The 15869-nt window shown below is 42.3% G+C and overlaps 1 pseudogene; it reads left to right on the top strand.

Annotated features, from left to right (window-relative positions):
• Nucleotides 1–2300: 2300 nt before the first annotated feature.
• Nucleotides 2301–15818, top strand: LOC110503092 (annotated as a pseudogene).
• Nucleotides 15819–15869: the final 51 nt, after the last annotated feature.

The raw sequence follows: 15869 nt of genomic DNA, 5'->3' as shown, positions 1-15869 counted from the left end.
GAATTCGGCAGACAGAGTGGGAGGGTCGTCACATATTCCAAATCCTTCTGGCTTGTGAACAAAACCCTGCAGTACTGCATGTTAAGAGGGCTCAGGGCCGGACCCAGATGCAGACACGGGAGGCAGATGGTTTGAGTGTTTGATATTTATTAGTTCCAAAAGGGGTAGGCAGGAGAATAGTCGCGGACAGGCAAAAGGTCAAAACCAGATCAGAGTCCAGGAGGTACTCAGGCAGGCTCGAGGTCAGGGCAGGCAGGCGGGAACAGAGTCCAGAAAACAGGCAAGGGTCAAAACCGGGAGGACTAGAAAAAGAGAGAATAGCAAAAGCAGGAGCACAGGAAAAACACGCTGATTGACTTGAAACAGACAAGATGAACTGGCACAGAGAGACAAGAAACACAGCGATAAATACACTGGTGGAAATAAGCGACACCTGGGTGGGTGGAGACAATCACAAGGACGGGTGGGTGACACAGATCAGGGTGTGACACAATATATAGGATTTCAACAAGCAACCCAATCATTGCTGACAGCTTGGCTGGAGGATGTGCTGTGGTGGGCTATAGTTCTCCCTTGGGACTGGACATGATATATATATTTTGATGTGCAGTTCCCCTGTTGGAAGTCCTACAAAATACTGACGGTACAGTTATCAGATCTAAATGGGACATAGCAGATGAAACAATCTGATCCACCTATAATGCGAACTGGAAATCATCTTATAGAATGGGCCTGCAGTACCAAAAAAACTGACATTATGTCCAGTCAAAGGTTTCTCAGTGGATCATGCTTGTCTATCCTCTACTGTTGCGATTAAGCTTTAGGGCCACCCTGGATTTGCCTGTTAATTTAAATGCATTCCAGTTGACTACCTCATGAAACTGGTTGAGAGAATGCCAAGAGTTTGCAAAGCTGTCAAGGCAAAGGGTGGCTACTTTGAATAATCTACAATTTAAAATGTATTTTGATTTGTTTAAAACATCTTTTGGTTACCACATTATTGTATATGTGTTATTTCATAGTTTTGATGTCTTTGCTATTATTCTACAATGTAGAAAATAGCAAAAATAAAGAACAACCCTTGAATGAGTAAGTGTGTCCAAACTTTTGACTGGTACTGTATATTTCATCAATAGGATGCTAACTAGTTAAAATATTACATTTGGACTCTAGCTAATGATTAACACAATAGTGTAAATGCAGATACGCTGTCACACTTGCTCCTGCTCCGGCCCAACATTACGCACACCTGTCACCATCGTTACGCGCATCAGTGCTTCATTGGACTCGTCTGGACTCCATCACTTATTGATTGCCTCCCCTATACAGTATCTGTATATTCCTCAGTTTCAACCCTGAGTCAGCATTAATGTCGTTTATGTTCCCCGTCCAGACGCTGTCCTTGTTTTGTTTCAGGTCAGTTATTTATTAAATATTCACTCCCTGTACTTGCTTCTCTTCTCCCAGCGTCTGTCCTCACAGAATGCTGACATCACAATATTGGAGGCATCAGGGAGTTTTTTGTTGGTGACGTCAGATCCGGGTCCCTCTGCCGAACGAACTGGGGATGCCTCAGCTGGCTCGACAGGCTTCCATGCCTTAACTGGATCAAGAGGTTTTCTTGCCTCGGTTGGCTCGACAGGCTCCGATCCCAAGTCATACCTCAGCCGTCTCGTCGGGCTCCCACGACTCAGCCAGCTCGTCGGGCTGGGACGTCAGGGGTGGTTCCCCTAGAGGAGGGGTACTCCCCTTCCCTGGCTCTTGAGGGTGCCAGGTGGCCCATCGTTACACACACCTGTCACCATCGTTATGAGCATCAGCGATTCATCGGACTCACCTGGACTCCATCACTTATTGATTGCCTCCCCTATATATGTCTATTCCTCAGTTTCATCCCTGTGTCAGTGTTAATGTTGATTTTGTTCCCCCTGTGCAGATGCTGTCCTTGTTTTGTTTCATGTCGGTTATTTATTAAACATTCACTCCCTGTACTTGCTTCTCGTCTCCCAGAGGCAACCTCACCCCTATTTATTTAAAGCAACTATGATGCAACAGTTGGCCTACAGGTGATGATGCTTATTGATAATAGCATACCTGGCAATGTGGACCATGGCCAGCCTATGGATAGGCTATATATGGTCCAATATGTATAAATAATTGTACCAATTTTGGGGTCATTTTTGGAGGTAGAAATTATATTTTCATTCATTTTGGAGTAGAATGTCCTTTTGAAAAGTCACCAGAACTGAGCTTCTCAGTCCTTAAAAATAAAAATGAAAATTCACCCCAAGAAATTTGACATGCCACCCCGGGTCCTTTCCAAATACTACCGCTGCACCATTGAGGGCGTCTTGACCGGTTGCATCAGCCTGGTATGGGAATTGCTCCATCCACAGCGGCATGGCCCTCTAGCATGTGGTGAAAAAGGCCCAGTACATCAATGGGGACGTTTTCCCACCCATCTAGGATATCTTCTTGAAACGGTAGCTGAGGAAGTCCTGCAGCATCATCAAGGACTCCACACACTCCAGTCACGAGCTGTTCACTCCCTTAAAAACCTCTCTGGGATATGTGGGACGCTAGAGCACCAAATGCAGAGCACCAAATTCAAATAAATTACTATAAAAATCAAACTTTCATGAAATCACACATGTAAGATACCAAATTAAACCTACACGTGTTGTAAATCCAGCCAACGTGACAGATTTCAAAAAGGCTTTTCGGCAAAAACAAACAATGCTATTATCTGAGAGTAGCACCTCCGTAAACAAAGAGAGAAACCATATTTCAACCCTGCAAACGCGACACAAAACGCAGAAATAAAAATGTAAATCATGCCTTACCTTTGATGAGCTTCTTCTGTTGGCACTCCAATATGTCCCATAAACATCACAAATGGTCCTTTTATTCGATTAACTCCGTCGATATATATCCAAAATGTCAATTTATTTAGCGCGTTTGATCCAGAAAAACACTGGTTCCAACTTGCGCAACGTGACTACGAAATATCTTAAAAGTTACTTGAAAACTTTACCAAAACATTTCAAACTACTTTTCTAATTCAACTTTGGGTATTTAAAATAAATAATCAAATAAAGTTACTTGAAAACTTTACCAAAACATTTCAAACTACTTTTCTAATTCAACTTTGGGTATTTAAAGTAAATAATCAATAAAATTGAAGACGGGATGATCTGTGTTCAATACAGGAAGAAAACAAACTGATGATACCTTTCTGGTCACGCGCATCTAACAAATAATACACTTGAAGTGACCCTAGTTTTGAACAAGGCTACTTCTTCATTACACAAAGGAAAAACCTCAACCAATTTCTAAAGACTGGTGACATCCAGTGGAAGCGGTAGGAACTGCAAGAAGGTCCCTTCGAAATCTGGATTCCCAATGAAAATCCATTGAAAAGAGAGTGACCTAAAAAAGAAAATCTGAATGGTTTTTCCTCAGGGTTTCGCCTGCTACATAAGTTCTGTTATACTCACAAACATGATTCAAAACGTTTTAGAAACTTCAGAGTGTTTACTAATAATATGCATATCTTATCTTCTAGGGATGAGTAGCAGGCAGTTGAATTTGGGCATGCATTTCATCCGGACGTGAAAATACTGCCCCCTGACACCAAGTTAACATCGGACAGACAGTATCGGAGCATGAAGTCTGATGCCAACACTCTCAGATACAGATTATATCTACAAGCCATCAGACTGCTGAACACTTGAACTGGTCTGACCACCTGCACTGGAAAAACCAACTTAGCACACATTCATGCACGCACGCACGCACGCACGCACGCACACACACACACACACACACACACACACACACACACACACACACACACACACACACACACACACACACACACACACACACACACACACACACACACACACACACACACACACACACTACATTCATGCTACACACTTCACAACTGCTTTCTCTTATTATGATTGCTAAATACTGCACAATTAAAACACTTCCCCCCCAATCCCCCATCCCCAGAACTTGTAAATATTGGAATGTAAAATTGTGCCTTCCTGTATTACCCATACAATGTATTTGGAAAGTAGACCCCCTGACTTTTTCCACATTTTGTTTTGTTATAGCCTTATTCTAAAATGTATTAAATTATATATTTTTTTGATCAATCTGCAGCATTGAAGGTCCCAAAGAACACAGTGGCCTCCATCATTCTTAAATGGAAGAAGTTGGGAACCACCAAGACTATTCCTAGAGTTGGCTGCCCGGCCAAACTTCTCCCGGCGGGAGAAGGGCCTTGGTCAGGGAGGTGACCAAGAACCCAATGGTCACTCTGACAGAGCTCCAGAGTTCCTCTGTGGAGATGGGATAATGAATGTCCTTGAGTGGCCCAGCCAGAGACTAAATTTGAACCCAATCGAACATCTCTGGATAGATCCCATTCAACCTGACAGAGCTTGAGAGGATCTGCAGAGAAGAATGGGAGAAACTCCCGAAACACAGGTGTGCCACATACCTAAGAAGACTCAAGGCTGTAATTGCTGCCAAAGGGGATTCAGTAAAATACTGAGTAGAGGGTCTGAATACTTATGTAAATGTGATATTACAGGTTTTTTGTTTTTAATACATTTGGAAAAAATTCAACAATGAATTTAATCACTTTTAAAATAAGACTGTAATGTAAATGTGGAAGAATTCAGGGGTCTAAATACTTTCCAAATGCACTGTGTGTATACATTTGAAGTCGGAAGATTACATACGCCAAATACATTTAAACTCAGTTTTTCACAATTCCTGACATTAAATCATAGTAACAATCTGTCTTAGGTTAGTTAGGATCAACACTTCATTTTAAGAATATGAAATGTCAGAATAATAGTAGAGAGAATGATTTATTTCAGCTTTTATTTTTTTCATCACATTCCCAGTGGGTCAGAAGTTTACATCCACTCAATTAGTATTTGGAAGCAGTGCCTTTAAATTGTTTAAATTGGGTCAAACGTTTCAGGTAGCCTTCCACAAGCTTCCCACAATAAGTTGGGTGAATTTTGGCCCATTCCTCCTGACAGGGCGGGTGTAACTGAGTCAGGTTTGTAGGCCTCCTTGCTTGCACACGCTTTTCCAGTTCTGCCCACAAATTCTCTATAGGATTGAGGTCAGGGCTTTGTGATGGCCACTCCAATACCTTGACTTTGTTGTCCTTAAGCCATTTTGCCACAACTTTGGAAGTATGCTTGGGGTCAATGTCCATTTGGAAGACCCATTTGCCACCAAGCTTTAACTTCCCGACTGATGTCTTGAGATGTTGCTTCAATATATTGACATAATTTTCCTTGCTCATTATGCCATCTATTCTGTGAAGTGCATCAGTCCCTCCTGCAGCAAAGCACCCCCACAACATGATGCTGCCACCCCCGTGCTTCATAGTTGGGATGGTATTCTTCGGCTTGCAAGCCACCCCCGTTTTCCTCCAAACATAATGATGGTCATTATGACCAAGCAGTTCTATTTTTGTTTCATCAGACCAGAGGACATTTTTCCACAAAGTACGATCTTTGTCCCCATGTGCAGTTACAAACCGTAGTCTGACTTTTTTATGGCGGTTTTGGAGCAGTGGCTTCTTCCTTGCTGAGCTGCCTTTCAGGTTATGTCGATATAGGACTCATTTCACTGTGGATACAGATACTTTTGTATCCGCTTCCTCCAGCATCTTCACAAGGTCCTTTTCTGTTGTTCTGGGGTTGATTTGCACTTTTCGCACCAAAGCATGTTCATCTCTAGGAAACAGAGCGCATCTCCTTCCTGAGTGGTATGACGGCTGCGTGGTCCCATGGTGTTCATACTTGCGTACTATTGTTTGTACAGATGAAGGTGCTACCCGCAGGCATTTGGAAATTGCTCCCAAGGATGAACCAGACTTGTGGAGGTCTACAATTATTTTTCTGAGGTCTTGGCTGATTTCTTTTAGATTTTCCCATGATGTCAAGCAAAGAGGCACTGAGTTTGAAGGTAGGCCTTGAAATACATCCACAGGTACACCTCCAATTGACTCAAATTATGTCAATTAGCCTATCAGAAGCTTCTAAAGCCATGACATAATTTTCTGGAATTTTCCAAGCTGTTTAAAGGCACCGTATGTAAACTTCTGACCCACTGGAATTGTGATACAGTGAATTATAAGTGAAATAATCTGTCTGTAATTAATTGTTGGAAAAATTACTTGTGTCATGCACAAAGTAGATGTCCTTACTGACTTGCCAAAACTATAGTTTGTTAAGAAGAAATGTGTGTAGTGGTGACTCCAACCTAAGTGTATGTAAACTTCAGACTTCAACTGTACATATATGCTGATCAAAAAAATAAGCGAAACATGTAGCAATTTCAATTATTTAATGAGGTACAGTTCATATAAGGAAACCAGTCAATTGTAATACATAAATTAGGCCCTAATCTCTGGATTTCACATGACTGGGCAGGGGCGCAGCCATGGGTGGGCCTGGAAGGGCATAGGCCCATCCACTTGGGAGCCAGGCCTAACCCACTGGGAAGCCAGGCCCAGACAATCAGAATCAGTTTTTCCCCTCAAAGGGGCTTTTTTACAGACAGAAATAGTTCTCAATTTCACCAGTTCTCCGGATAGCTGGTCTTAGACGATCCCGTAGATGATTAAGCCGGATGTGGAGATCCTGGGCTGGCATGGTTATACGTGGTCTGTGGTTGTGAGGCCGGTTGGACATACTGACAACTTCTCTAAAATGATGTTCGAGACGGCTTATGGTAGAAAAATGAACATTGCATTCTGGCCACAGCTCTGGGGGACATTCCTGCGTTCAGCATGCCAATTGCATGCATCAAAAGTCGTGCTATAAATTCACAGACAACACAAAGATTCATTGATGTCCTTCCAGACTCCCTCTCCCTACCCAAGGACGTCAGAGGACAAAAATCAGTTAACCACCTAACTGAGGAACTCAATTTAACCTTGCGCAACACCCTAGATGCAGTTGCACCCCTAAAAACAAAAACATTTGTCATAAGAAACTAGCTCCCTGGTATACAGAAAATACCCGAACTCTGAAGCAAGCTTCCAGAAAATTGGAACGGAAATGGCGCCACACCAAACTGGAAGTCTTCCGACTAGCTTGGAAAGACAGTACCGTGCAGTATCGAAGAGCCCTCACTGCTGCTCGATCATCCTATTTTTCCAACTTAATTGAGGAAAATAAGAACAATCCGAAATGTCTTTTTGATAATGTTGCAAAGCTAACTTAAAAGCAGCATTCCCCAAGTGAGGAGGGCTTTCACTTCAGCAGTAATAAATTCAACTTCTTTGAGGAAAAGATCATGATTATTAGAAAGCAAATTACGGACTCCTCTTTAAATCTGCGTATTCCTTCAAAGCTCAATTGTCCTGAGATTGGGGTCAAGAGAGACACTCAAGTGTTTTTGTACTATATCTCTTGACACAATGATGAAAATAATCATGGCCTCTAAACCTTCAAGCTGCATACTGGACCCTATTCCAACTAAACTACTGAAAGAGCTGCTTCCTGTGCTTGGCCCTCCTATGTTGAACATAATAAACTGCTCTTAATGGTACACCGGATGTGTACCAAACTCACTAAAAGTGGCAGTAATAAAGCATCTCTTGAAAAAGCCAAACCTTGACCCAGAAAATAAAAAAAAACTATCAGCCTATATCGAATCTTCCATTTTAGAAAAAGTTGTTGAGCAGCAACTCAATGCGTTCCTGAAGACAAACAATGTATACGAAATGCTTCAGTCTGGTTTTAGACCCCATCGTAGCACTGAGACTGCACTTGTGAAGGTGGTAAATTACCTTTTAATGTCATCAGACCGAGGCTCTGCATCTGTCCTCGTGCTCCTAGACCTTAGTGCTGCTTTTGATACCATCGATCACCACATTCTTTTGGAGAGGTTGGAAACCCAAAATGGTCTACACGGACAAGTTCTGTCCTGGTTTAGATATTATCTGTCGGAAAGATATCAGTTTGTCTCTGTGAATGGTTTGTCCTCTGACAAATCAACTGTAAATGTCGGTGTTCCTCAAGGTTCCGTTTTAGGACCACTATTGTTTTCACTATATATTTTACCTCTTGGGGATGTCATTCGAAAACATAATGTTAACTTTCACTGCTATGCGGATGACACATAGCTGTACATTTCAATGAAACATGGTGAAGCCCCAAAATGGCCCTTGCTAGAAGCATGTGTTTCAGACATAAGGAAGTGGATGGCTGCAAACTTTCTACTTTTAAACTCGGACAAAACAGAGATGCTTGTTCTAGGTCCCAAGAAACAAAGAGATCTTATGTTGAATCTGACAATTAATCTTAATGGTTGTACAGTCATCTCAAATAAAACTGTGATGTACCTCGGCGTTACTCTGGACCCTGATCTCTCTTTTGACTAACATATCAAGACTGTTTCAAGGAAAGCTTTTTTCCATCTACGTCACATTGCAAAAAACATAAACTTTCGGTCGACAATGGATGCAGAAAAATGAAGCATTGCTTTTCGTTCTTCTAGGTTAGACTACTGCAATGCTCTACTTTCCGGCTATCTGGATAAAGCACTAAATAAACTTCAGTTAGTGCAAAATACGGCTGCTAGAATCCTGACTAGAACCAAAAACTTTGATCATATTACTCCAGTGCTAGCCTCCCTACACTAGCTTCCTGTTAAGGCAAGGGCTGATTTCAAGGTTTTACTGCTAACCTACAAAGCATTACATGGGCTTGCTCCTACCTATCTCTCTGATTTGGTCCTGCCGTACATACCTACACGTACGCTACAGTCAGAAGACGCAGGCCTCCTAATTGTCCCTAGAATTTCTAAGCAAACAGCTGGAGGCAGGGCTTTCTCCAATAGAGCTCCATTTTTATGGAATGGTCTGCCTACCCATGTGAGAGACACAGACTCGGTCTCAACCTTTAAGCCTTTACTGAAGACTCATCTCTTCAGTGGGTCATATGATTGAGTGTAGTCTGGCCCAGGAGTGTGAAGGTGAACGGAAAGGCTCTGGAGCAACGAACCGCCCTTGCTGTCTCTGCCTGGCCTGTTCCCCGCTTTCCACTGGGATTCTCTCCTCTAACCCTATTACAGGGTCTTAGTCACTGGCTTACTGGTGCTCTTTCATGCCGTCCCTGGGAGGGGTGCGTCACTTGAGTGGGTTGAGTCACTGATGTGATCTTCCTGTCTGGGTTGGCGCCCCCCCTTGGGTTGTGCCGTGGCGGAGATCTTTGTGGGCTATACTCGGCCTTGTCTCAGGCTAGTAAGTTGGTGGTTGAAGATATCCCTCTAGTGGTGTGAGGGCTGTGCTTTGGCAAAGTGGGTGGGGTTATATCCTTCCTGTTTGGCCCTGTCCGGGGGTATCATCGGATGGGGCCACAGTGTCTCCTGACCTCTCCTGTCTCAGCCTCCATTATTTCTGATGCAGTAGTTTATGCGTCGGGAGGCTAGGGTCAGTTTGTTATATCTAGTGTAATTCTCCTGTCTTATCCAGTGTCCTGTGTAAATTTAAGTATGCTCTCTCTAATTCTCTCTTTCTTTCTCTCTCTCGGAGGACCTGAGCCCTAGGACCATGCCTCAGGACTACCTGGCATGATGACTCCTGGCTGTTCCCAGTCCACTTGGCCGTGCTGCTGCTCCAATTTTAACTGTTCTGCCTGCGGCTATGGAATCCTGACCTGTTCACCGGACCACTGGACCACTGTCCCAGACGTGCTGTTTTCAGCTCTCTAGAGACAGCAGGAGTGGTAGAGATACTCTTAATGATCGGCTATGAAAAGCCAACTGACATTTACTCCTGGTGCTGCATCCTCGACAACTACTGTGATTATTATTATTTGACCATGCTGGTCATTTATGAACATTTGAACATCTTGGCCATGTTCTGTTATAATCTCCACCCGGCATAGCCAGAAGAGGACTGGCCACCCCTCATAGCCTGGTTCCTCTCTAGGTTTCTTCCTAGGTTTTGGCCTTTCTAGGGAGTTTTTCCTAGCCACTGTGCTTCTACACCTGCATTGCTTGCTGTTTGGGGTTTTAGGCTGGGTTTCTGCACAGCACTTTGAGATATCAGCTGATGTACGAAGGGCAATATAAATACATTTGATTTGAATTGCACGCACCCTCAAAACTTGAGACATCTGTGGCATTGTGATGTGTGACAAAACTGCACATTTTAGAGTGGCCTTTTGTCCCCAGCACAAGTTGCATCTGTGTAATTATCATGCTGTTTAATCAGCTTCTTGATATGCCTCACCTGTCAAGTGGATGGATTATCTTGGCAAATGAGAAATGCTCACTAACACAAAATTGTGTCCACAACATTTGAGAGAAATTAGCTTTTTGTGAGTATGGAACATTTGTGGGATTTTTTATTTCGGCTCATGCAACATGTTGAGTTTACATTTTGTTCCGTATAATAGGCACATTACCTTTAGCTACAGAATATCTCATCACTGTGCGTTTCCATCTCCTCTCTCTCCTTCATTCCTTTCTCAAGTGCACAGAGAAAGGGGCTGTCAACAATTTAATGAAATACTATGTTTAGTTGTGAAAACTATCTGTTTCTCAACATATTTCACTTGGTTTCCCAAATTAAACACTGGTTAGCTGCAGGAACATGGTTTGGGAGCCTATTGCATACAGAGTTGAGTGCAAGCGGCCTCCATTCGCTATCCGAGTGCATTCATTTTTCCCTGTTAGTACCATTTCATAATAAGCCATTCTAAATTGAAACAAATGTAACATAATAGTAAAGACACAATTAAATTGAGAATAGTCTGATGGGTGAAATGATGATCACTTGATGAGAGAACAGGTGTGCAGGCAAGGAACAGAGCGCAAGCTTTTTTTGCAACTTTTTTCAAATCATCAGTAGCCTATAGCCGCATCACAAAGCCCATATATGTTTTGATTTCTAAGACATTCTAAGGTTTGTATAATTCCCAACTAAATCAGCCTAATGACTTTAAATCGAGTGTATAGGCCCTGTTTCAAATGATCACTTTTACGCTCAACATTTACGCTCACTTCATATGCGCATGTTTAATCGACTAAGTTCAATTATATTTTTCTTAATATAAAATCATATACAATTATGGCATGGGACTTATAAGCATATATTGTCTGCTAAATACACTAGCCTATAGCCTATGGCATGGCACGTAGCCAAATAACGTCCAGTAGGCCGACTCCTATTCGGTTCATTTTCTTGAGATCATAATGTTTCTTTAGACCTGCCTAAAATAAATAATGGATTTATTTTGGTGTGTATTAAATGGATTTATTAGACTATATTTTAAATGTATATGTTCCTAAGGTGTGCATCAGCGGCTTGTATGCGTAGAGGCCTGGCGATGCTAAACATGTTTCTTAATTAACGGTCAATTACTGTGAGACTGGCAGGGATTTGGAATGTCATGACCGCCACAGCCCTAGACCTACCAATTAGTTTGTGTTTTTACTGATAACAATTTGGTTTCATATAAACATTTATTTGTCACATACACATGGTTAGCAGATGTTAATGTGAGTGTAGCGAAATGCTTGTGCTTCTGACAGTGCAGTAATATCTAACAAGTAATCTAACAATTCTCCAACAACTACCTAATACACACAAATATAAAAGGGGTGAATGAGAATATGTACATAGAAATATATGGATGAGCGATGGCCGGACGGCATAGGCAAGGTGCAATAGATTAGTTTAACATACAGTATATACATATGATATGAGTAATGGAAGATATGTGAACATTATTAAAGTGCCATTATTTAAAATGGCATTGTTTAAAGTGAGTAGTGATCCATTTGTTAAAGTGGCCAGTGATTAGTCTCCATGTAGGCAGTATCCTCTCTGAGTTAGTGATTGCTGTTTAGCAGTCTGATGGCCTTGAGAATGAAGAACAGCTTCTGTCTCTCAGTCCCAGCTTTGATGCCCCTGTACTGACCTCACCTTCTGGGTGGTGGGGGTGTGAGCAGGCAGTGACTCGGGTGGTTGTTGTCTTTGATCTTTTTTGCATTCCTGTGACATCGGGTGCTATAGGTGTCCTGGAGGGCAGGTAGTTTGGAAGACTGTGTCCTTTCTCTCTGGTCAGTCTCACCGGATGAAAGAAAGGAGAGAGCAGGGACCGTGAGTGGCTGACCCTCTGCTGCTGTCTCGCTCCCTCCGTTGAGACTAATACCATCTTTAAAACAACTGGGAACTCGGGAAATCTACGACTTCAGTGAGTTCAAGAGAACTGGGAACTTAGGGAAAATAACGAAATCCAAATTTTTTTCAGAATTTTTTTTTTTTTTTTTGGGGGGGGGACTGTCACTCAACTCTGAAACTCAGACATCTTTCCAAAGCTCGACTTTCCGACCTGATGTTCACTGACATCGTGATTTGACCTAGTTTTTTCAGAGTTCCCAGAGGCTCAGCTGTGCTACACCAACATATTCTATGACCAGAGAAAGTGAAATACTCCTCGATATTAAAATAGACTTGACTAGCTCCTAATAATAATAAAAAACACAAGGCTTTCAATACACTTGGCTACTCATTCATTATAGCTGCATCACGAGTGGAAGTGGAGAGAAGCGCATTTTGTAATACTTTTGAATTAAACTTAAATATGAACTCACTCATTAAAACAGCAGCTCTTTGCTGTATTCTTTGACAGTCTCTCTCTGGTCATGGTTTTAAAAGTTATTCAACCTTACGGAGGCTAGTATCAAACTTTGCTGTGGCCGGAGTCATGGAAGCTGTAGGTAGGCATGGCGATTTGAGCTTATCTGATTGGCCAGCACAGTAGGTGCACTCGATTTAGCCACAGATCTCCATGTCCGCCACGTAGGCCGAGTTCTTCTTTTCAGACAAATGAAATGGTTCAAATTGGTAAAACTTTGCCTATCAGGTACACAGGGCTTTTGAATCAAGTATTTGATCCCCTGCTGATTTTGTACGTTTGCCCACTGACAAAGAAATGATCCGTCTGTAATTTTAATGGTAGGTTTATTTGAACAGTGAGCAACAGAATAACAAAAAAAAAAAAATCCAGAAAAACGCATGTCAAAAATGTTATAAATTGATTTGCATTTTATTGAGGGAAATAAGTATTGGCAGTGCAATTTAACAGCTGCTTATCTTTATACATATAGCCAGTAGCCACCCCAATTAGGCCTATCTGAAATATGACAATGATCAATGAAATAGACAGGTAGAATATTGTTCTGGCAAGTACTAGTCAGTAGTAGTTTGCTTAACTGTATTTTTTATGGATAATAATCATAGGAATACTCTGTTTTTGCCAGGAAAAATGTAACATGTTCTTTCTGGTCTCTAATCTGGATATGCGCCAACGCCTTACCGCGCCAATGCTGATGACTGGACATGGTCAATATTCTGAAGCATTGATGAGAATTTAACAAGAACTTGCAGGCACTGGGTTCCGAACAACAATGACCAAAAATGTGAAGGAATTTTTTTTTACAATTTTTTGGTGGAAATTATAGGCCTACCATCACCGAGAAGGGCACTTTCTTGAGAGGGTGCTGGCCAAGGAGCACACCCCACCACCTCCGATAAGTTCTTTGACCTTTTTGACCGGGTGGAGTGGGCCTTCTGTACTGTGGGATCAATGGCATGCTGCTGGTAGGGCTGTGCCTGCTACAGTGGACCCTGCTCAAGTACAGGTGAGACACAATGATAGTGGACTGTTAGAGTAGACCGTGGAGCAATGTTTACCTGTTTGAATTGTAACCTTAGACTTTGTACCTTGAACTACTTTTTCTGGGATATCCAATGGCAGCATTCCAGGCTGACTGCATTACAAACGTCTGCCAGATCTCACAATGCCTGGATATGTGTTTAACAGATCAGCGGCAGGGTAGCCTAGTGGTTAGTGTAGTAACCGGAAGGTTGCAAGTTCAAACCCCTGAGCTGAGCTGACCCCTGAGCTGACAAGATCTGTCGTTCTGCCCCTGAACAGGCAGTTAACCCACTGTTCCTAGGCCTTCATTGAAAATAAGAATTTGCCTGGTTAAATAAAGGTAAAAAAACAACACATCATATGATATAGCAATCTAATGCTTGACTAATGCAACCATTGGTTGATGCAATGCAATATCTGCAAATAATATAGATGTTCTTGAATGTGGCCAAAGTTAACTAACCAATACCCTGTATTATGGATGTGACAAATTGACAGTTTTGCTTCACGTTTAAACAGACATTTTTGGGGTTGGTTTTCCATTAAAACAATGACAAGAAAACATAAAATTCCAAGTCTATTCACAATGGGCCTGGCAATGAAGTTATATCTACCACTTTAGATACCCTTGAAAGAGCCTCTGCAATGGCATGTTTGTTTGTCTAATGGACACTACGACTTTTTAAATGCCAACACAAAACCTTCCCTAGAGATTCTAAGCACCACTGAACTTGCATTTTACTTATCTGTAAAGTGATGGTGCTTCTGAAGCGAAACTAACGTCCATAACTGGCCGAGCAGAACTGTCAATCAAATAATCTCCAGCTGCCTGCTTTCTCCTAAAAAAGTACTTTAAAGTTTGTTAAATACCGTGACTTAACAAGGCATTTAGTAGAAATAAACCACATCTTCCGCTAGGAATTGACTCCTAGGATTCAGTAATTTTGGAAAGGAGGAGGCTGATTAGTTGCCGTACTTCTGAGCATACAATCACCTGCATATTTCATAGCGAGGGGCGGAGGGAGAGGGAGGCGTAGAGTATAGGCAGTTCGGCCACCAGGCAGACGGAGAACCATGCACTAGGCCTATCAAAAGCTGTATTTCACAATGGTATGCTGTGTTTTGCAATTTTTTGGCTTGCAGTGTCTTGCAACTTCAGTAAAGCAGGGCCTATCATCAATGAATAGGCTAGGATATTCTACATACAACAGACCTAAGACTGAAAACACTTGCATCATTAGCAAAGAGAAAGAGCAGGCGAGCCAGCTGCACTGTGATTTACATTTTGTGGGGGAAAAACTGTTTTTCTGCTTGGGAATTTTGTTAAAGTTAAGGATCCCAATTTCGTTTAAACGTTCACCCTCCTACCCTGTATTTCTGTTTCCAGATCAATAATCATCCATCGGTTCTTCATTGTGGGCACCCTCTACCTGTACAGGTGTGGCACAACGTACTGTACATCACCACTCTGCCTGCCCCAGGGATGCACTTCCAATTCTCTCCAATGGTTTGTTTCCTTCCATAATATGTTCCATTAACCCTTCACTGTCTCAACCTCCCCTAAGAGGTTTTGGTGGTACCACTGGTTTTGCTGGACTCTGAGTGCAGTGGGCATCTTCTGCATCCTCTTGGCCCATGACCACTATACTGTGGATGTGTTGGTGGCCTACTATCTCACAACACGCCTCTTCTGGTGGTACCACACCCTGGCCAACCAGCAGGTAGGAGGATAACACATACATCTTTTATTACATTTAAAAAAAAATCTGACGTTGATCTAATTTATTCTGTGAAGTTCCATTTATTTATTTTCTGTTTTGTTGTCATTCAGGCGCTGAAAGAGACATCTCAGTGCAACCTGTTGTCCAGAGTCTGGCGGTATCAACTGTTTCAGTACTTTGAGGAGAACGTCAAAGGCATTGTCCTTTCGAATTATCAGCTGCCGTGGTCATCGTGGCGATCCTCTTCTTGGAGCCGGGGTGTGAAGTACAGCAGACTGGACACCCTGTGACCCAGGTCAAGTGACGGGTGGGGGAGAGCACGAGATTTCCTGAAGTTGTGATATTCTGAAAGAAAAGATGGCGTTGCATCGTGTCACCAAGCTGTTCTCTTCACCTGTAGGACTCATATCAGTCAAATCCCAGTCCA

This window comes from Oncorhynchus mykiss, chromosome 23, assembly GCF_013265735.2.
Source record: "Oncorhynchus mykiss isolate Arlee chromosome 23, USDA_OmykA_1.1, whole genome shotgun sequence".
NCBI lineage: Eukaryota > Metazoa > Chordata > Actinopteri > Salmoniformes > Salmonidae > Oncorhynchus > Oncorhynchus mykiss.
Note: the sequence above shows the minus strand (reverse complement) of the source record. Positions and strands in the feature narration are given on the sequence as shown.